We start from the raw sequence: 23,326 nt of genomic DNA, 5'->3' as shown, positions 1-23,326 counted from the left end.
TTCTCCCAAGTAGAATATTGACATTGTTTAATGAAGAATTAACGCATGCTGTGGTAAACTATGTGCTCAGATAGGGAATAAAGTAGTTCCCAAACAATCTGTTTCCCAGAACAAATTCTTAAGCATTTCTGGTATTCTCTTTAAGTATCCTGAATGAAGCAAATAGGCATTGCTACAGCAGGGAAGCCTTTGCCCCTGTCCGTGGAAATATATGACAATCACTGGCCATCAGCCAGGCACCAATGAGTCCAACATCACGGTCAGGTATCAGAGACATTATATGGGATTCAACTACTTTCCACAAACATGTACATGTCTCAAATTGGCCCTTTTCAGTCATTGCTACATACAGATATGACACTCACATTTTTCTTGTGTGAGTGGTAATGTGGATAACTTGCAATGTGGAATGACTGTCACTGAAGCCTCCACTGTGTTGACTGGGATGAAGTATGGCCACAGAAGAATGCTTGCCCAGAATGCCACTCCATCATTTGTTCATTTGGTTCATACGGATAAAGCAAGGATTTAGAGAGTGCTAGCCTAATGGTTGTACTGGCTGTGTAGGAATCAAAGGGGAATTAGAAAAAGAATCCACCATCAAGAGGTAAACAACTCCCAAGGAGGAACTACCTACCATCTGTTGAAGAAATCATCATTAGAAACTGTACTTTATTACACTGCCCACTAGCCAAAGATTCCTTTGAGGCCAAGGAAGTCTGGCCTGGAGAGATGGTTCAATAGTTAAGCGTGCAATACGTACTGCTTGTGCAGAGGACTCAAGTTCAGTTCCCAACACCTACATTGGGGGCTCACAACCGTCTGTAACTCCAGCTCCAAGGAATCTAATACCCTCTTCTTGCCTCCTTGAACACCCATCCTCATGTGTTCACACACACACACACACACACACACACACAGAGAGAGAGAGAGAGAGAGAGAGAGAGAGAGAGAGAGAGAGAGAGAGAGAGAGAGAGAGAAACACTCATATACACACAATTGAAAAAGTAAATAACAAAAGACTCATGCTCAGTGCCTGTTGTGTAGACAGCTGCTAGATCACAGCAGAATTCCTCTTTAGGAGCTGATTTGGCCTGAAGGAAGTGGCTTCACTGATGGTGACCTTCCTGAGAGGACTTGCATTCAGTGAAGGGTGGTGTCAAGGCACCAGGGACTCTTGGCTCAACTGTGATAATGCAAGGGCCGTGCAGCTCTAGGTCTTCTCACAGAATCACCCAAAGCTTTTCCTGCAGGTTCAGCTCCTTTTGCCTTCTTCTCTGCCCAGTCCAGTGCTTGGCGCTCATCACAGATGTCACTCTAAGCCATCCTCAATAAACTGCCTACATGCAAATCTCAACATCTTACAGTTTGTCTCCTAGGAAGCCAATCTGGGATGGTCCCTACCAAAAGTTGAGTTTTAGAATGTATCTCTAAAAGGGGATTTTAGGAAAGAGTGCACCAGAGTTGTAAGGTTAGAATTCCATCACTGACACCCAAGTAGAGGGCAATCTTTTAAAGTTCTGCTCAAGGAGAACAGAGCTGGAACATGTGATGGAACATGAGTATGGAAACATGACAGCCTTGTTGGTGATGTAAGAAGAGCCTCTGGACTCCCCCAGAAAACAGAAAAAACTGAATGTCACAGCCAGACCAAACATCAAGCAAGGTTGGGGTGCCAATACCAGAATGTTTGTTACAGTCACAGAAAAACCCTGATTAGAAGAGATCGGGATGTTGGGCGTTGTGGTGGGAGAAATTTAAATATTGGAAAATCTTGCATACTTAGATACCTTTCTTTGTTTGGAAATCTGCAGCCGTTCATCATCTACCTCTCCCTCATAAAGGGCAGTCTCTTTATCCTACCATAAGGGCCAGGAATTCCTGTTTGGGGAAATCACATACAGATCATGATTCCCCTAGTCTTTCCTCTTAGCCATTAAATAAGGAGAAAGTTACAACACAACACAGTTGGGGAAGTTCCATGCTTGGGAACAGAGGTCAGTGGTTGTAGCATGCAGTTACATTATTTAGGTACCATGTACCAGCAGGGACCAGAGTGTCCATGCTGATTATCACTCTGAAGATGTGGCATCATCAAGGGATTCAAATGTAAAGTTGGAAAAGGGTGAGTTCATCCACATGTGAGTGATCTCCTGTGAGGCCATATTCATATCTTATGAAAGACCCCAAGAGATAATGAAAATATGCTATAGGCATATCTCTTATTAGCCTAGCTAAGGCAATAGCAGATACCTAAAGGAAGTGATGTGTACAGAGTGTGGAGTCAGTGATCAAGAGCTCCACTAGAGTAGATGCAACCACATAAGTCCAGAAAATTCATTTAAGTTACCAACAATTTACCGAAGAGCCGAGAGAACAATTCATTTACCAAAGCAATGGAGAGCACAGTGCTAAGAGATTCTTCTAAAGCTAAGTGGCAACTTAGCTTTAGACGTCCTTCATAGATGTCCTTCACAGATGAGAGCAATAATGTGTTCCATTGGAGAGATGCATTCCTTGACAACAATGAGCAGGAAAGAATCCTGAGGTAGCAAAAGCCAGACAGCTGCACTTAACTGGCACACCAGAGGTGCCCAAGATTATCACTGTGAATAGGAAGGCCAGAACACTAGTCAAATCACCCTACAGAGAACTAAGAGCTGAGGGGGATAGAATGCAGTGTTTTTGACATCTAAGAGATATATAGAGGCTAAAGAGATGGTTCAACGTGTAAAATGATTCCTGTGAAAGCAGGAGAACAGGAGTCTAGACTTTGGGTCTGGAAAACTCTAAAAACCCTGATGGAGCTAGGCTCCTCAACTCTGCATTTTGATTGGTTGTGGTTCTCTGTAATGGTGTCTGTATACAGCAAAGAGAAGTTTCCTTAATGAAGGGTGAGGACTACACTTGTCTGCAGGTCGAAGGACAAATGGTTAGAGTGTAGTGGGAGATTATACTGGTTTAGTAAAGTGGTGGTTATAGGTGCCCCTCCTAGATCCATGACTTTACTAGCCCTGGGTAGTTGGCTAGGTTTCCAATACAAGGAGGCATCATTTCCCTCTTACTGAGTGGGTCTTAGGTCCAGTTAGAGAGTTGGTGGTTACTGCCAAGGCATGCTCACCAAGACAGCACCCTTAGGGTTATGATTGTGACAATTTTGTTGTTGTGTAATTCATGGGCATTATAGCTGGGTAGGACTGTTGGTTGCTTCCCTTGTTTGGAAGCTGGCATGGCATCTTCTAGCACCATGAAAGCAAGTCCTCAGGGCAGAGGCTTCCAGGTCAGTTCCATCTCAGGGGCCTCTGGGCTCTGTGTCCGAAGGGCATGATGTCTTCAGCCATAGGGACTTGCCTTCTGGGGGTGGGGCAACCAAGGGCAACAGCAATGGGCTGTATGTTTGAGGAATCTCTTGGATAACTTTGATCAACAAATCAAAAGAGGGCCTCTCATGCCTGATGTTAGGGTTTTGGTTAGATAGTATCTGGTTCATGGAGGAAGCATTGTAAGTCCAGTTGAGAAAATTCATTTTAAAAATATGTGTATATTTATACAAACACTTATGGGTATCAGAGGATATTTGGAGGTAGATAGTAGTGTGATTCTTAACAACTTTTCAGACATCCTTACTATTATTTTACCCTCCTATCTCGTTTTGTATTCATCCCCCTCCCTCTCCCTTATTAAAACCCATTTTCCCATTTTCCCATCAGATCACGTGTACCTGGCTATTTCCTTCTCCGTTGCTTCCACCCCCACCTCCACCCTGGCAATGGTCCCTTGTATACTTTCTTAGTTTCTGCCGTTACTCCAGGGTATGTACTCACCTCTGAAGTCTTGGAGCTAGGAGCCTCAGACAAGAGGGAACATTCAACAGTTGTCTTTCTGGATCTTTCTGTCACCTCACTCAAGATGATATTTTCCAGCTCCAGCCATTTACCTGCAAAGTTTAGGATTTATTTTTGCATAGCTGAATAGTAGTCGGTAGGGTGTATGTGCCACATTTTCATTACCACTTGTCAACTGAAGGACATTTATGTTGTTTCTGTTTCCTAAAGACATCTTATGACCCTCAGACTCAGGTAATGTTGAGGAAGAGGGTGTGTAAGAGGCAAAAGTATCAGGGAGTTTGCTGTGAGACTGTGTCTCCTAGTGGTATCAGAAGCTACATCCAGAAAACTCACGAACCTGATTGCCTAAACATAAGCTGAACAAGGACAATAACAATGAATATGCCCAAGTAGATTGGAGGAAAGACTTTGAGGCCCCTAAAGAAAGAACTACAAGCAACTAAGGAATACTGAGAGTGGGAGAAATAGTCTTCCCCAAGAAAGCACATCAATTGGTTATCCAATACCAAAACATATATATATAACATAATACAAACTGAGCAAGCTGTGTTTGTGTATTAAAATATATATATGTATATATATATATGTACATGTGACAACAATTAGTGAAATGTGGTCATAAACTTGAAAGAGAGAAAGGAAGAGTACACAGAAGGGTTTGGAGAGAGGAAAAAGAAGGGGGAGATGATGTAATTAAATTATAATCTCAAGAAAATAAAGGAAGTAATTAAAAAATAATACAAAAACATTTTAAGTTGGCATAGCAGCCAGCCTGTAATCCCAGTGCTTGGGAGACAGACACAGGGAATCCCCAAAGAAAGCTACCCGGTCAGACTAGCTGAAACAAAAGAGAGCAGACAGTAAGGCAAAAGTACCAGCACTGTGGTATCCACGAATCCAAAGCAGTTCTAGAGATGCAGGGCAGATAGTTAAGTCCAACAACTAAGAACCTCTGAAAATTTAATACAACTGAGAACTAGTCTTTCGATTTCCCAGCATGAAGGTTGTATTGTTGACCTTAATAAGCCTGGTGATTCTCCTGCCTCTCCCTTCCCCTGTCCCCATCATTCATTTCCACCTCTGGAGTCTCCTATTCTCATCCACACTCAAAGTCCTTTTTCCTCATCTTTCTCCCTCTTTTTATCCTTTCTCACTTGCTATTTCTCTGATTCTCTCTCTCCTCACTTGCCTTCTTGATGTTTACCTGTCCCTACAAAGAAAAAGAATGAATCGACGTCTTCCTAAGATAAGGAAGAGCGAGTCCCAAGAATTAAGTACCTTTTTCCTCTCTGTAGTGTCTCCAATTTCCTCTGGAATGGTGACTCTGTTCACTTTTTACTTGCTGTTATCTTGGGCTGTCTGCAAGAAGCATCTCGCATGGCATAGCAGCATGGAACCTTTCCCCATTTGGTCTAGTAAGCGATAACTTCATATGTTTGCCTGTGTGTTCGTACGAGTGCACTTCATGGTGAGGAAACAGTCACAGCAACTTTCAGATTTCTTGAAATAAGAACCACGCTTCTTGCCCCATGTTTCAGCTTCACATGCCCTCACTCCCATTTTCTTTACAATAAAATATGTGTAGTGATTATTCAACTGCCATCTGCAAAATTAAGTGAATACTTTTCCTGTGTGTCTATCATTGGATTTAGAACAGACTTGGCCAAGTCATGCCAGGTGGATGCAACCTGATCTTTCCGTACTTCCTTCCTAAAGCAACATGAATGGATGAGAATGGTGATCAACATAAATGATGTCCCTAAATAAAGAGCCACAAACCCAAATGTGTATAAAGTATATAAATGAAGGCAACCAGGAGAGGATCTATGGAAACAAAAATCACACACCCAGTTCAAAACGGGAGTAGCTACCTATATCTAACTGATTTTAGTCAGAGGATACTTTTTGGCTTATACTGTCCCCCACAGACTCATGTGTTTGAACACTTGGTCCCCAGGTGGTGGCTTTATTTGGGGAAGTTAAGAATATTTAGTCCACGGAACCTAACTGGAGGAAGAAGGTCCATGTGGGGCAAGCCTTGACGTTCATAGCCTGGCCCTACTTCCTGTCTTCTCTCTGCTTCCTGTCCTGTGGAGAGCTGAGAGGGGGAATCCCAGCCATGTATTCTGTCTATGAATCTCCTACTATCTCCTCTATCGCACTGGACTTATCCCTTGTACTGTGAGACAAAATAAACCTCTTTTTCTCAGATAGCCTGTCACAACAACAAAGTAATTAATACCTTAGGCAAGAACCAAGGCCAGGGTTGATGGGTTTTCTTCGTTCTCACTGGGCCTTTAACTGAATCCTCATTTCTAAACTTTTTAATCTTGTGGCACACAGGGGTTAAAACCAACACAAATGCTTACCACAGGCTGGGCTATAGGAAAGCAGTATCTGCTGTAGCCAGGCACAAGACCTGGGAGCAGAGAAGTAAACAACGGGGTCTGACAGCCAAGGTTGAATGATTCCTTGTCCCTTCCTGTCACATATCTAAGTGGCTCCACTGACTGTCATGTAGTAGATGGTGATGAGAGAGAATTACTGCAGTCCTTCTAAAATATTTTGACTAAGGATGCTACATTACATTAAGTGTCAAACATAAATCATGCCGTGTGATGGATGCTGCCTCCCTATCTATTAATCTACAGATACGGAGTACTTCCCTTAATGAGATAACCATTCAGAAAGCCTGAGAGGTCCCCATAAGCCATCTATGTACAAACTCCATTGCTCATAAATACTTGGTATCAGGAAGGGCTGTCCTATTTTTAGTTTTCCCATGGATTATTCATGAGAGTGCCGTCGACCGTCTGTGTAATTTCACTAACCTTTCTTCAGATTCCGTTCTGTATACCTGGGTATTCTGGAGACTGTTTCCTTCCTGTTCTGTTAATTTAGCTGGAATCATCTTGGGTGAATAATAGCCTGGCATCCTCAAAATGTCACTCATGTGTGTGTGTGTGTGTGTGTGTGTGTGTGTGTGTGTGTGTGTGTGTACATACATGAGTGCATATGCTCCCTGGCCAAACTGGTCTTTAAAATCCATCCCCAAACTGGGGCCATAAACTCAAATGGAGTTGTTAATCTTTCTCCTAAGGAAGAGAACAGCTTTTTAAAACCTTCCCAGGGCATTTTCTGGCTTCTGCATGAAGGAAATAATTATGAACATAACCCCAAAGCATTTGGCCCATTTCAGGCTGACTGTGGTTCTGAGCTTGGGCACAATCGAATACAGTATGAGTCACAGCTAAACTACACTGCCGAATGAGAGTCTCTCTTACTCCATGCTGTTTTGAGGACCCATGAAAAACTGGGACTTATTTTACTCCACTCTAGCATTCTCCTTCCACAGGACTTAACAACTTGTTTCCTTAATTAACCATGACCCTGGGGCAGAGACCAAGCCCTTCCTTTTTATTGGTTTCCAAACACATGTGAACAAGCAAGCTGGAACGGAACGTGTTCACAGCTGCCCTTTGGCCTCTCTGTGGCTGTGGCAGCTCACAGACTCTCGGTTGGGTTTGGAACCCAAACGTCCTCCAGAGGCGTGATGCTTTGCAGGCTCTCATATTGCTTTTCTGTGAGAGACTTTGCTCAGGCCTTCTGCTGCTCTCTAGGTGTGTTGCAAGTAGCTGGTGCATCCATTGCGCCTTTAAGGGAGGAAAGAGCTGAAGGCTGAGCCACATGCTAGTGGAAGGAGGAACCAAAGATAAGTCCCTTGACTCACACCCCAGTTCTCAGCTCTTCATGGCACTTGAGGGTAGATAAGATCCAGCTTTAAACAAAATATTCTGGCCTGGAGGTTTCCAGTTTGCTCTGCTTAGAAGGTTCTCATCTTCTAGGTGGGGTCATGGTTGGGGTCTTCTCACCGTTCATTCTCTTCTCAAAGGCTGCTCGCTCCAAAAGGACTTCCCTGACCACATTATCTGTATGTGTGTGGACACATGAGTGAGTAGGCACACTTCTCTCACTTCTGCATCTTTAAGAACCATCACATCTCATGCATCACACCCACTCTAGTCTTTACAGCTCTGGAATGATCTTCTGTGCTCAACTCCTGTATTCATCATTTCCAACACCCCCAATCATTGCACCAGCCAATGTGATCTACGAAAACTGTACCCAGCTTGTGTTAATCCATGCCTATGCCCTCGAACATAAAATGGTGCACAGCACATTGCAAGTATTCACTAAATGTAAGAGAAACCATTCACACCTGTAATCCCAGCACCCATGGGTCTGAGGCAGAAGGTTTATGAATTCAAGGTCAGCCTAAGTTACATAATGAATATGTTGTCCAGCGTGGTCAAAGTATCAAAGGCCTCTTAAAAAGTATTTTAAATATACCCAATAAACAATAGTTGGATAAATGACTTCCCAATATTTTAAGTTTAATAGTAGCTATTAATCTGCAAGAACAAGAAAAAAATCCCATAGCCATGGAAGGGGCTTTGCACTAAAAGTCGAATGGCTCAGACTCCTTGTACAACTTCACAGTACCTGAAAGGGACTATGGCTACAAACCTGGCTTTCTGGATGCAGAATCTGCTTGAGAATTTCCAGATCCTGGACCACTAATACCAAAGTTTAGGCACAGCTTTCCCTGTGTGCTTGCATCTAGCCGATGAGATCTCTTCCAAAATGAACTCCCAATTAATACTCACCAGGTCACTTGAAGTGTTTCGCCACACTGAATTGTAGATACAATGATGTTCATTTTTAGCCACAGGCATAGCTTTGAACTATTGATCCAAATAGCCTACCCTTTATTAGATAATGGGGTAACATTTTATTAACCCTTGAATCTCAGAGCTTCAAGGTTTTCCTGAGTGGAAGAAGCCCAATGTGTCCCTCGGTGTCTTTGTCCACATTTTTCTGGGAAACTCTGGCAAGACACTTATGAGTCTCAAAGCTACCCTAATTGTGGTTTGGTACTCAGCCATCTCTGCAGATCTTGGCTTGCTATGTTGAAATGTTTCTACTTCCCATGACTTTGGAGACAAGACATTGCACTTCCCATGCTGAAAACAGGAAGAAAGCATGGCCAGCAAAATGCTCCTTTGATTGACTCAGGAGAGCACGTAAGATCTTACTGCTCTGCTCTGCATTTCAATGTCCTCCATTTTCCTTAGTAGGTGGTTTTTGTTCGGTGTTTTGTTTTGTTTTGCTTTGTTGAGACAGGGTTTCACTGTGTAACAGCCCTGGCTGTCCTAGAACTCATTCTGTAGTCCAGGCTAGCTTCAAACTCAGAGATCTGCCTGCCTTTGCCTCCTAAGTGCTGGGATTAAAGGCATGTGCCACCCCTACCCCACTCTAGGCGTTCTTGTAAATAATTGCTTTTATTTTTTAAATTATGTGTATATGTGTGTGATATGTGTGGATATGTGCACATAAGTACAGCAATCACAGAGTCCAGAAGAGAGCATCAGATCCTCTGAAACTGGAGTTACAGGCAGTTATAAGCCACTTGAAGTTGGTGCTCAGATCCTAACTCAGGTCCTCTACTGGAAGAGCAGTAAATGCTCTTAACCACTGAGCCATCTCTCCAGCCCTTATTTGATTAGATTCATGTTTATTTTGTTTTCTAAACTTAAGCTAGATGAGTACATTATTGATTTAGATTTTTAACCTCTCTAATGTGTTTAAAGCTATACACTTCCCCTTGTAAACAATGTAAGCTGTATCCCAAAAATTTGGATAGGTATGTTTTCATTCAGTTAAAAATATTTTCTAATCTCCCTTGTGATTTCTCCCTTTATCTGTAAGTTATTATAGTTAGCAATGTGTGGTTTAATTTTCAAAGACCGGAGGATTCTCTAGATGTGTTTTTGTTATTGGTTTATACTTTCATCTTATCATAGATTTCAACTCCTTTAAACTTGTTGAGGTTTGTATTATGGCCCAGAATAGTGGCGGCCTTGGTGAACACTTCCTGTTCACTTTCAAAGGATATGCATTCTAGCTCCCCTTAGGGTTTGTACTGTACATTTTTTTCTGTTCTTTCATTTTTACCCTCTATTTCTATATTACAGACTGCATACAAATACAACGGGATCTCAGAGGCTGAAGAGATGACTCCGAGGTTGAGTGCTTGTCTGCCATGCTTCTGGGAACCCAAGTTCTGTTCCCAGCATCCAAGTCAGGTGATTCAAACCTGCTTGTAGCTCTAACTCCAGGAAAATATGATGCCTCTGGATTCTGAGACACCTGTGCTCATGCAAAGATACTCACACACTGAGACACACAAACATACATCATTTAAAGGAATAAAAATTAGTCTTTACAATAGGTTCTCCCTTTTATCCAGTCTGATAATCTATCTCCAAATTTTTTAGTTTTTGTAAAAATCTAGTCTTGCCACCCATTTTACCACTGTTTTATTCTTTGTTTCCTTCCCCCCCCCCACCATGCCTTTCAGAATGATTGTGATTTGTGCTTTTAGCTTCTCTTGGTTTGCTGGCTCTAAATTGCATGTTTATATGTTAGGCTTATTCTGTGGTCTCTAAATACATCTTCAGCTTATCACAGCTTGACTTCCGATGCCCCAGCACTGCATAAAATCAAACACTTGGCACGAGGGCATTCTGGGTGCCCACCGTACCATCTGCATTCTTGTTCTCCAACCCCTCAATTCCACACACACATTTGAAATCCCACGGTGCCATGCACAGCTAGCTCCATTTAAGCAGTCCATTCCCCTAAAGAAACCGAAAGTAAGAGAATGTCCTTTCCATTTCCCCATTATCTATCACTCTGACTGCTCTTGACTGCTTTAGGTACAGACACATTTCATCTGAGGTTGTCTTTCAGTCAGGGGGACATTGACACTTCTTGGAGTGCACACCTTTTGTTTTCCAAGAAAATAGCTTCCTTTGCCTTCATCAGTTAAAAATGGTCTTTTCCTGGCTACCATTTCTTCTCTCTGCTTGAAGCACAAGGAACTCCGTCTCCAGTCTTCACTTGTGGGGACCTTAGAGGTAAAACTCACAAAAGTGAGTGTCTTTCTTTTAAGACAGACAGACACACACACACACACACACACACACACACACACACACACACACACACACATACAAACACACATATACACACACACACTGAAATGTTTAACTCTCAAACTTATCCAAAGAGCATCTCTGGCAAATAATTCATGGTAACGTGAGTTTCCTTGCTGTTACTGGTTCCCAGGAAGCTTTGCTCTTGTAAGCTGTGGCTCTGTTTTCTGACTGGAGAGAAGTACTTTGACACTACGCTCAGTTCTTCAAGCATTTAAGAAGAGTTGTTTGCTTTGTTCGACTTTGTTTTTCCTGGTTGTAAGAAGCAACAACCACCAGACCAGTCAAGGGATAATTTCTGACTCATTTTTATCTTATACATGAAATTTCTGAGTTTTTGTTTGTTTGTTGTTGTTTATTTGTTGATGTTGTTTGATTGTTTTTTTTAACATATTTAGTACTACGGAATCTTTGAAGTCATGGTTTCATTTTGCAGAATAAACGATTTTGTTATAGTCCTCTAAATAATGGTGGGGTTTGTTTCACCAGTAGTCACATAATTTACATGTTAGTTTGGTACATTTGAGTCTTGTTTTCAACCTTTTCATTCAATAGTTTTCCCTGTAAGAGTCTTGTTGTGGAATGATCTTTTTGTACACTGTGAAGATTTGTCACTCAGACTGGCTTAATAAAAAGCTGAGTAGCCAATAGTAGACAGGATTTTCAGGGCAGAGAGGACACTGGGAAGAAGAAGGGTGGAGAGGCAGAGAATTGCCAGACCGACAGAAAAGAAGCAGCATGGACAGTCCAGAGTAAAGGTAATAAAGCCATAGACAAAAAGTAGATTGATAAAAATGGGTTAATTTAAGTTGTAAGAGCTGGTTAGTAACAAGCCTAAGCTATTGGCCAAGGTTTCATAATTAAAAAGAAGTCTCTGTGTGATTATTTGGGAGCTGGCAGGTGGGACAGAAAATTCTACCTACATGTGGCTCCCAACATCCAGCCATGTATATACAAATAAGGCCTGAGAAAGCTTAAAAAAAAGTTAGGAACACAGAGTCAAAAGCTGCTGGTAGCCTCAGTCTCTTGGGTAGGTGCTAATGGTACACAGAGTCATGGCCCTTTTCAGAGGCCCTGCTACTGAGGACTTGAATGGGGTTTGTGGTTTATGAGCAGCAGGTAACCAGTGGTATGAGACTAGGCAGAAACACGCCTATAGCAGTGTGGACCCAGAAACTTCCCAGAGCTGGGCCAGTAAATGTGACTGTTGCTGGTACCTCTGCCATGAGACTAGGCTCTCAGGGAACTGAGGGGGTGGAGCCAGCCACCAGCATGTCATGAGCTAAACTGCATCACGGTTTAAGATTTTGCTCATGCAGACAGAAAAGGTTACAGATAAGCAGTAAAACAAGTTCAGATGGGAAAAAAAAAACTCTAAGCAGGTTACAGTGTGGCTAACAATGTGCACAGGCTTAAGAGAAAAAAAGAGAAAGGATATAGACAGTCATTAAAAAATAGCTTAAAAATAATAAAATACAGTCTTTAAAGAGAGAAGTAAGTAATAATAATAAAAAGGAGGGAGAAATAAGCCACATAGCATATAAAATACAGAGGAAGTCTGGATCCTATATGGTGTCCTGTTAACTTTGAAATTTTTAAATGTTAATATTCAAAAAGCAATAGCTACTGAGAGACATTGGATTATGGAAACTGCTAAAATAAACCAACCTACATATTTTTAAAATGTCTTAACTTCAAAATGGAAGTCAGACTATATGTTGCCTTGGAGGAGAGGTTATGGTTTGTTTACACAGGGAACAAAAGGCTGTGGATTCCTTCCAGATTAATAGAGTTCAGATTTGACCACTGGGAAACCTCCTGAGTATCTTGGCTACAGACATGGGGAAGAAATCCAAAACAGACTATAGGACAGGTGCTGATCCCTCAACCTGGGAAAAGCTATGAGAGAAGATGAGACATGATAAATCCTGTTGACTACAGAGTCCTCATGACATATTATTACATGTCATCCTGTCACATGGCATGAAAAGAGATTTATATTACAGTTGATTATACAGTCCAAATAGACTTATAAAGTTGACAGATGCCTTTTACCTGCTCAAACATAAACAAAAAATCATCTTTAACTGGAATGTGCACACTGCACCTTCCATACTTATGCTAATGCAGATATGTATGTTACCTTTGAAAGTGTATATGTTTGCAGAGCAAAGGGATGAGACATCTGCCGGGGACCAGCCTCAGCAGTTTTGGGGGCCAAAAGGACGGGATACCTGGAAGGCGCAGTAACGACTCAGAGACAGTGCTCATGCAAGGTGACAGGTCATTTTGGGCTTCTGCAGTTGCTAAGTAGCTTCTGCTACAGTTTCTTTAGCTTCTGCTTTTGACTTGGTGATCTCAGTCTTTTATTATCATAAGGAAGGGGAAACAAAAAAAAAAAAAAGAGGAAATCACCCAATACAGAATATTCTCATGATTCCAAAGGTTATTCTTAGAAAATCACCAATATACTCTTCATCATCTTTTACTAAACATAGGAACTATCCCAGACTTAACACCAAAGCAAGCATGATCTATTTTTATTATTAATGATTATACAATCTTCTGAGCACTTGACCCAGAGGCTAGCAACATGCAATTTCGCAAAAAAAAAAAAAAAAAAAAAAAAAAGGTAAAAATAAGAACAGTGGTCAATGTACCAGACAGTCACTTCCTTCTCACACAGGCTGCTCCGACCTCAAGACCCCCCCCCCCTGCAGCCACCTAAGTTCTAAGTTCTTCCTCAGCCCTCTGTAAACACCAAGCCCTGTGACTGGCAGGCCACAATGACCTCAGACAAGAAATCTGTCCCTGCAAGTCAGCAACTTTTGTCCTTCTTATCCCAACACTTCCAAGGAAGAAGTGATCCAATTTTCAGAGCTTCCATGAAAAGAAGCTCACCTTTCCTGGCAGCTCTTTTCAATCTAGGAACCCAATAAAACTCGCAGCAATCACTCCAACCAATGCCACTTTGTCTCCACACTTGTTCAGTAGGAATAAAAATACCAGGATTAAAGTTGCCATCTCCCTTTCTTGGTGGAGGCCACTATTTTTCTCCTATTCTCGGTTCCCACACTTTTAGTTTGTCATCCCATCTATATGTTACTCCATCCACAGTCTTCAGCCAATACCCCTTAGGGTCTCAAGTTTTACACAATGCCCTTGGAATATCCTCAGAAACTGAGTTACTCATCATGGCCAATTTGAATCCAAACATCATACCATGTGCTATAGTTGATCACACATTTGGTACAGTTTATCCAAGCCTGAAAAGCTTCCCCAGGCTGCAGGTTCTTTCCCATAACACAAAAAAAAACTGCCTTGACCCCAGCCTGGGTGATCATCTCTATATAATTTCCTGTGAAATTTATTTCACACCTCTCCTGTATCACAGAAATCACCTTTGATCTAGGAACACAGAACATGAAGATCAGATAGAAGAAAAAGACTAGCATTACAAGAAGTAATTATATAGAGGAGGACATGGCATGTTCATGCCATGAAGCATGACCTTGGGACATGTAGGTATTTCTGCCTTGGCCCTCTAGAGGAATGTTAAGCAGAAGATCCAAAGGGGAATGCACAGAGGGTTGATGGTCCACAATCTCAGGTCCCTTTTCTCCAATCTCTGCTGGCAGCACAACAGGTATCTTATATGTCATCCCAAGCAGACATCAATGAAAACAGGTGACCCAGGTGAACCAGCAGTTCAGAGTGCCTCTGTTGCAATTTCCTCAGAGTTCTGCATCCAGAACATCTTCAAGGCTACTGGCTGAGATAGATGGTCTAGGCTCACAGACTACTCAAGCCAGGACTTCAGATAAGCCTTTCACTTTCTCATTGCAAAGAGAGACTGGACAACAAGTAATACTGCTAACTCTACAGGACTTGACCATTATCCCAATTTTCCCAGGGGCTCCTAAAGATGTCAGCACCCTAGACAACAGAAAACAGTCTAGAAAACATAATGCCCACATTCCCAAGAAGGGGTGGATGGCTTTTGGTCATTTGATGAGTTATAGATATTTGTCATTGTTGGTTACAAGTTGCTATTGTTCATGGTCAGGAAAAAAACTAAACAAAGGAGTCAGATTCAATGATCTCTTACTGAATGAAAAAAGAGGGATACAGTATAGAAATGATGACATTAAACAACCACAATTCTCAAATATTTTACATTGATATGGATTTTTGTATATTGATACAAATTTAAGGTTATTTTTGCTAGAACATACTGTACACATGTTTCTAGTCTTATTTAAGGTATTGTACCTAGGCAGTTCAGTTAACAATGTAATGTAAATTTCTAGTCCTTGAAAGTTATTATTACAAACTATTTAGGATAATAAAGAAATGCAGGTTAGTAGTTAGTCACTTATAACAATTAAACTTGCAGTCATGTTAGGTATGTTTTCGACATCAAACAGATTATTTTAGATTGTATTCAAATACTTCAAAAACATATCTAGATGGTTTTCAAACATTTCAAAGACCTACAAAATATGGTATTTAAAATGTTTTGTTAAAATGGGGCTTTTTATGACAATGAGACATGTTTGATCCTGGTAGTACCAATTTAATTCAGAGAAGATGGTTGGCATTGAAGAAACTCCATATGTAGTTTTCTTTCAATGTGGCAAATTCAGGCAAGGGGCTACATGCCACTTGCCTCGTCTACTGACAGTATGCTGTCCAAACTGGACAAATAGGACACAAAAAATGGCAACTACCGAACTTTGCCAAGACAAGGTAGGATAGTCCTTCAAAATTCCTGCTTTACAGAAAAGTCTGTCAGATATTCTAGATCTGTAGGCCAAAGATGGATGCCCCAATGTTGCAGAGAAAACTTGGGTGACTATGCAGGCAGCCAGCTGTTTTTGTTAGTTCTTTCAGTTTTGGAAGTTGCTTGCTTTGCACTTCCTGTTTACTAAGATAATACTTTATCCCTCTGGGTCTTTGATGGAATCATAAACTAGATAGTCATAGTTGTAGTTTTCCTTATTTGTAGTAGAAGGTAAATTAGGTACAGAGCTTTGAACTCATCAAGATATAATAAATAATGGAGTATTTTCTCCAAATATGCCAAATTCAAATGGACTGGACATTGTAAACATAATTCTTACCTGATAATTGTTCTTATTGTTTATAGTTTTATTATGTTAGAGGTAAAACTTTTCCTTTTATTTAGACAAAAAAGAGAAAATGTTATGGAATAATCTTTTTGTACACTGTGAAGGTTGGTCACTTGGATAGGTTTAATAAAAATCTAAATAGCCAATAGTGAGACAGGATTTTCAGGACAGAGAGGATGCTGGGAAGAAGAAGGGCAGAGATGCATAGAGTCACCAGACAGACATAGAGGAAGCCACACAAGCAGTACAGCGTAAAGGTAATAAAGCCACAAGACAAAAAGTATATTGATAAAAAAGGGTTGATTTAAGTTGTAAGAGCTAGTTAGTAACAAGCCTAAGGTATCAGCTGAGCTTTCATAATTCATAAGAAGTTTCTGTGTGGTTATTTTGGACAGAAAAATCTGTGTACAGAGTCTGGAATACATGTTCTGCCTATTCAATCAGGTTTCTTGAAGCTTTTACCATTTACTTGAGTCCAAGTTCTGTAAAGAGCTCTGGGGACTGCTTGGTTTACAACCCTCTGTATGTTACTTTGTGTTTGGTGCAATAAAAAGAAATGCTTGACAGAGTGAATTAAAGAAGGAAGGGTATATTTAGGCTCAGTTTGACAGTATATTGCAGCCTTGGGGGAGGGAGGCATGGTGGCAGGAGCTTGAGGCAAGTGACCATACTCCATTTAAAATCAATAAGCAGAGAGAGGTGAGCTTTGCTGCTCAGCCTAGTTTCTCTCTGTTTTACTCCATCCAGGACATCAGCTCCTGGAATGGTACCTCACATATTCAAAGCCAGTCTTGCCACCTCAGTTAACTTAATCTCAGTTAACTTAATCTCATAACTTTTGTGACATGTCTGCAATAACTGTTTTATGCACTAAGCACAATTTTCTAGTTGTTTATGACAGGGTGAATCTAGACCTTTTCATCCCTCCTGGGGAAGTAACTTTCCTTCCTCAGTGGCTCACAGGAGGGATGTCCATTCATTTTAGAAAAATCTACTCTGGAGTCTATAGACCCCAGCATCATCACCTCTACCTTGATCAACATCCTCATGTGATGTCATATCAATATAATTTTGCAAAGTCTTATTTATTTGTTCCAGAACACACTGCACATGGTCCTTCAATGAAAGAGTCATAGTTGAGCTCCATGCAGGAGCTCCAAGCCCAGCTCTCCTCAGTATCTCCAGCAGTATCAAGTGGAAACAGTGGCTTCATATCTTCAGTCTCCTGCATCTTTCTTCTTGGTATCTGTCCCAGGGATGGATAAAAACCTGATATACATTAGTAATACATTATCAGTGTTTTTTTTTTTTTTCAGAGATGAATCAGTAGAAGTTTTAACTTGGAAAAATCTATTTCAAAATTTCAGTTAGGATAAAATGCTAAATGAAAGGGGACTGCTTTTTTAAGTTATTATGGAGATATTCAGCTCTTGAGTCCACATTATTTTATAATCTTTCTGTTTTAAAATTTCATTTTATCTTTGAAAAACTTCAAGGTTTCATGAAATTTGCCTTTCAGTGTGAAGATCATCAGCATAATGATTTTATGGCCATTTATCATAGAAAAAGAGAAGCAGCAAGAACCCTGGGATTTTCAAACAGCATTCATTCCACAGCTTAACATCTCCAGCTCTAGAGACTCAGGGGGGGCTCTATGCTGAGCCCTGGAGTGCTATCTAGAAAAAAAAGGACCTTTTCAAAATTAGTAGTCTAAGACTAATTGGTTTATGAAATGAAGGTGACTAGAGACGTATCTATAGCCTTCCATCTCTTTCCTGTTTCACTTGCTTGGTTTATAAACATACAGGATTGCCCAAATTCAACTTTCCTGCCATGTGTAATTGAGTCCTGTATCCACTGTAAATGTAAGATATTGAGCAAATTGTCATATCCCTCTCTCTCCTGTCCAGAACCAGGTGTTACATAGCTCACTAGGCTTTTTGGAAGATCACACAATCTTTTTAAAAGAGACAAGAAAAGATAAGATATGTATCTTTGGATTTTAATGATTTCCTAATTTCATTTTGTTGCGTTCCATAGTCACACAGTCTCTGCATGTCTGTGTTCTAATGACCATGCGAGACATTGTGTTAGAAACACACTCCACAGGAAAGATAATCAGGTTTTTAAGTCTACCATATACTCTTTCCTTGAAAAAAAAATCCTCTAGTGAGGGAATAGATACGACAGGGCAGCAGATAGATAGAACAGTGCTGCTTTGATTCTAAAATTAGAGCTTTGTGGCGGCTTTCTAAAAGATGAAACTGTTATTATGTGACCGTGTCCACCTCTTCCATGATTAATAGCATCCCTCTTCTAATTAAAATGGGGATGCAGAGGAGAGTTATTCTGCTATCCCTCCTATAACTTGATTGCTTGGTCTCTACAAAACTGAAGCCACAGTGTGGGGCTGTGGTGGAAGCCATAAAGGTGAACTCTTAACATCCTCCCTCCCTTGAGTGTAGGATTTGGTTAGTGGCTCACTCCTAAAGGACAGAAGGAGACAAAGGTAATGGATGTGCAATCCAATATTATAAAACACTATCTGTCTGTCTGTCTGTGAAGGAAGAAGATACTTTATGTTCATGGCTAAACTGATTCAATATCACTCAAAGGTCCCTTTCCCCATCTTGGCTTGTCAATTCAACTAATCCCAATCAAAATCCCAGCAAGGTGTTATTGTGACTATCAACAGACTTATTCCAAAGTTTATATGGAAAAACAAGAGATTCAGAGTAGCCAAAATGATGCTGAAGAAGAGCAAAGTTGGAATACTGTCATTTTCCTACCTTAAAGTTTTACAACCACAGAGCAGTGATGATGGCAGTGTGTTATTGGAGGATAAAGAGATGGAGTGATGGAATGGAACATGCAGATCAGAAACAGACTCACAAGCAAATACACACCTACTTAGACATACATGCACAACATACAACACACACAAAAGTAATCCATGTTTTAGACCTCTTAAAAAGGGCTGGAGGCATGGCTCAGTACCACCGTTCTTATCTAGTATGTGCTGGACCCTGTGTTTCATTGAGAGAGAGAGAGAGAGAGAGAGAGAGAGAGAGAGAGAGAGAGAGAGAGAGAGAGAGAAGGAAGGAGGGAGGGAGGGAAGGAAGGAAGGAATGAAAGAAGGGAGGAAGGAAGGAAAGAAAGAAAGAAAGAAAGACGGAATCATAGTTACATGCAAATTTTAAAATTATATGAGTTCTGGAGATATATCTGTAGTGAATCTAGGTAATATTGGATTGCCAATGACTTTTGGATATTAACAACCCTAAAGCCACACCCAGGAAATAAATAATGGATTGTATGATGTTCATTAGAATTAGAAACATCTGCTTTTGAAAATCTGTTAAGAAAATCAAGTGGCCAGTAACATCCTGGAAAAAAATCTTTGCAAAACACATAATAAAATAAATGCCTGTTATCCAAATTCACACACACACACACACACACAGAAATCTCCTAACATAACGCTAAGAAAATTGCAACCCAGATGAAAATGAATACAATATTGTGAAGTTTTGCAAATGAAACTGTGATAAGCATGATCTATGACATATGACATCAGAGGACTGAATGTTTATATAAAAAAAAGAGAGACCTCATTACACAGCTATTTAACATTGAAAATGCAAACATGGCCAGAATCAGTGCTGAAGATGGTCTGAATGAGAATATCTTTTTATTTTAAAGACTGTAGCAATCACATGGTAGATCTGTTGTTTTGGTTTCAGGTTTTGGATTTTGTTTTGTCTTTTAATATCTTGCTTTTATTTACATGAATCTCTGTGTGTGCATATGAATGCAGGTCCCTCTATAGACCAGAAGATGGGGTCAGATCCCCTGGACCTGGAGTTATAGGTTATCATCTGCTGCCTGACATAGATGCTGGGAAGCAAACCCAGGTCCTCTGGCAAAACAGCAAGTGCTCTAACCGCTGAGCCATCTCTGCAGCCCCTGGATTTGTATTTTGTTTAAGTAACATTCATAATTAAATTTCTTAAAGGTAAAATACTAAGCTTAAAATAATTCTTAGTACAGTAAGATAACACAGTCTAGCTGGATTCCAATACGGTCTTTAAGACAAAACACCCTACATATCACGGACGAGCACTCTTGATCTGCAAGTGTAGCATAGCTTTACAGATGCAATAAACACATCCATGCCCTTACACATAAGAGTAGGCACAACGACAGTTGACAACAGTCGCTCAGCACAGCTTGACTGAGGACTTATTCACTCAACATTGTTCTTCCCACAAGGAGGAGGAAGCTTTTGTTCCATCAAATTAAATTTGATGTCTTCTTCCTTAAGTCATGTAAGACAGATGACAAAAGACAGACAAAGGCAGGCTTCAAGCGGGGAGATCTTAAAGCCCTTAAAGGACTGAGGCAAAGCATGCTGGGAAGGCAACCACAGCCTCATCTGTGCTGGGTGCTTGGATAACAAGTATCTGTTGATGGATGTTTATGTGAATTCAAAATAAAAGACTGGATAGAGGGAAATAAAGAAGGGGTATTTTGAAGATGACCTTTTATTTGACACATCAATAAAAATAATCTTATTTTTCACCAACCTGTGTGGAAAGACATTTTCATCCACACCTTTATCCCAAGAGAACTTTTCTTCCTATTTTTCTATTTATATATCAGCATTGAATGTCAGCTAGATTCATCTGCAATAACTTTCAAGCGGAGTTGAAAAGAGGACGAATGAGGCTCACACAGAAAGCGGTGCCCACTGGGTAGTCCCTGGCGGAAGGTGACTGCTGTGCCAACAGGGGAAGGAGTGGGTGTTTAAAGAATAACTGCATCCTGGCCTGGGAGTGGCTTCTTCCAAAGGTCTTTGATGGGCAGTAGTCCAGAGTTAAATACTGACGAATAACACAATCTAGGACATTTCATGCCTGTAATGATTTTCTTCCTTAAGCTCTCTAAAGAGTCATTCAGACTGGGTTGCTCTCCTCGATTAAAGAGCACAAATGCATGAAGAGCGGTCTCCAGGATATCAAGAGTTCTGTTCTTCCTTCTGAATGTGGGATACATTTAAAATGAAGATGTTTTATGTGTCTTTGTTTTGTTTGGTTTGATTTGGTTTGGTTTGGGGTCTTGGGAGGCAGGTTACCACTCTGCAGCCCAAGATGGCCTAGAACTCAGTGTATAGCCCAGGCCAGTCTCAGACTCACAGGAGAGCTTCTACCTTAGCCTACCATGTCCTGGGGTTACATGTATGAGTCCCCATGCCCAGCTTAAGTGGAAATGTTTGAATCAAAGTTTCTGAGTGACACGGAAGAGTGTCAGTCACAAAGAGTACCAAGTTTCTCCACCTGTAGCACGAATCTTAACAGGTCGTATTAATAAAATCAAACCTGAAGCTAGGTATTGGGGTGATGCTGGAAGATCAAAGAAGCAGAACAAGCCACAGCCACCTCACCTCGCCAATTCCTCAGCTGATCCTGTTTCCTCAGACTAGAAGCCACTGAGTCCTCATCCAGAATGAATCTCAGCTGAACTGTTGCTCAAAAGCCTAAAAGCTTAACCAGGCTCTAGTTCCTGGTCCTCATGCCTTATATACCTTTCTGCTTTCTGCCATCACTTCCTAGGATTAAAGGCGTGATCACCATGTCTGGCTATTTCCAGTGTGGCTTTGAACTCACAGAGATCCAGAAGGATCTCTGCCTCTGGAATGCTAGGATTAAAGGTGTGTGTACCACCATTTTCTGGCCTCTATGTCTATCTAGTGACTGTTCTGTTCTCTGATCCCAGATAAATTTATTAGGGTGCACAATATTTTGGGGAACACAATATCACCACAACCACCTAAGTTCCTGTGATTCCTTTGTTTAACAAACACACGATTCGCTGGTAAGCAACTGGGTATTTTGATGTACCCGCAAAAGGAAGGATTGATTGATAAAATAATAATAAAATAATAGAGAATGATGATTATGCATCTTCTCATTTAATCCTTCACATCGTAGTAGTAGACATTATTATTTTTCTTTTGTCAATGGATATTTATGGGAAGTGAAACAATTGACCAACAACATGAATTGTAAGTACATGATAAAAAGGAACTGTACTGACATCATATTTGGCCAGCTGGCTCTTCCATCAAAGAAATGGTGGTACAACCCTCCATTTCCTCCTCTCCTCCCTCTCTAATCAAAACTTCTCTCTGGTATGTTATGCTGCCTCAGATGTTTGGGGGCTGGTATGAAGGTGAGTTACAATAACTTATTCCATCCAAATGATTGGCAACCGAGACGCTGCATTGAACATCTGAATTACAGTCAGAAAAGCTTAGAAATGATATTGGACATATAACCTGACTCAGTTCCATTCTGCACATTCTCATACACACTGTCCCGGGCTATAAGACCTGGCAGTTACACCTGGTAGCCGAAAGTTGGGATTAATGAGTCCAGATTTTTCTTATTATACTTGAATGTAAACAGAGCCTATATTTCCAGAGAAGATTGATGAAGTTGTAGTGGGTCAGGTAAGCAAGGATCTTTACTAAGATCGTGAGACTAGGAAATAAGAAGGATGTGTGCATGCCAGCTCATTGGCTCAGGGTATAGAGTTATTTCCTCCTTCCTGACAAACATCTTGCTACATGTACTAAGAAAGCTTTGTTGACAGAGATGGTTAAAAGCGATGTTGCATAAATGGAGCATTGAGTGAGGGATGATTTGCAAGTATATCCTACATTAATTTAAGCATATGTCATACAAAGCTACCACCTCTTCATATAGCATGCAGATATATGCAATTATTGGACTACAATGAGATGAGGTGTTATGAAGAGTAGCCCATTCACGTAAATAGGCACTAATATGACTAGTTCACAGGTTAAGGGAAGAGAAATTGCGAGGTCCTAAGCACTGATGAATGTGGCATGGAGAGTCTCAGATCTGCTCCACAGGAAAGCATTTCATGCCTGGTACTAGAATATTGGTCAAAGACTGGTGGCTGGGAAAGTCATAGGCTCTGGGGTAGAACTCAATATTGCTATGTTGCTAGGTGGTCATGCTGTCAATTTGCCTTCTAAATATTTATGTTTATACCCATTGATCTGGGATGCTCTCAGCCTTGGTCAGAGTAGCTTTTTTTTTTTTTTTTTTTTTTTTTTTTTTTTTTTTTTTTTTTTTTTTTTTGCAGTGAGCAGCAGCCAGTGGAGAGAAGAATTAACTGCTCCCAGGGCTGAGGAGAGACTGAGTGTGCAGCCCAAATTGGGACAGCTATATCAACCTCACCATTATCACCACTGTGCAGG

General features: G+C 40.8%; 1 long non-coding RNA gene across 2 annotated transcripts in view; it reads right to left on the bottom strand.

Moving 5' to 3' along the window:
• LOC128114624 (uncharacterized) overlaps positions 1-23,326 on the bottom strand; it is a 217,728-nt gene that overhangs the window by 16,068 nt on the left and 178,334 nt on the right. For both annotated transcript variants that reach the window (XR_008219835.1, XR_008219837.1), the window contains one exon: positions 3,825-3,937. This is a non-coding gene — a long non-coding RNA (uncharacterized LOC128114624). The remainder of the gene's footprint in view (positions 1-3,824; positions 3,938-23,326) is intronic.

The sequence above is a fragment of the Peromyscus californicus genome, unplaced genomic scaffold (assembly GCF_007827085.1).
Source record: "Peromyscus californicus insignis strain IS unplaced genomic scaffold, ASM782708v3 Scaffold_19__1_contigs__length_69161282, whole genome shotgun sequence".
Taxonomy (NCBI): Eukaryota; Metazoa; Chordata; class Mammalia; order Rodentia; family Cricetidae; genus Peromyscus; species Peromyscus californicus.
This window is presented reverse-complemented; position numbering and strand designations above follow the sequence as displayed.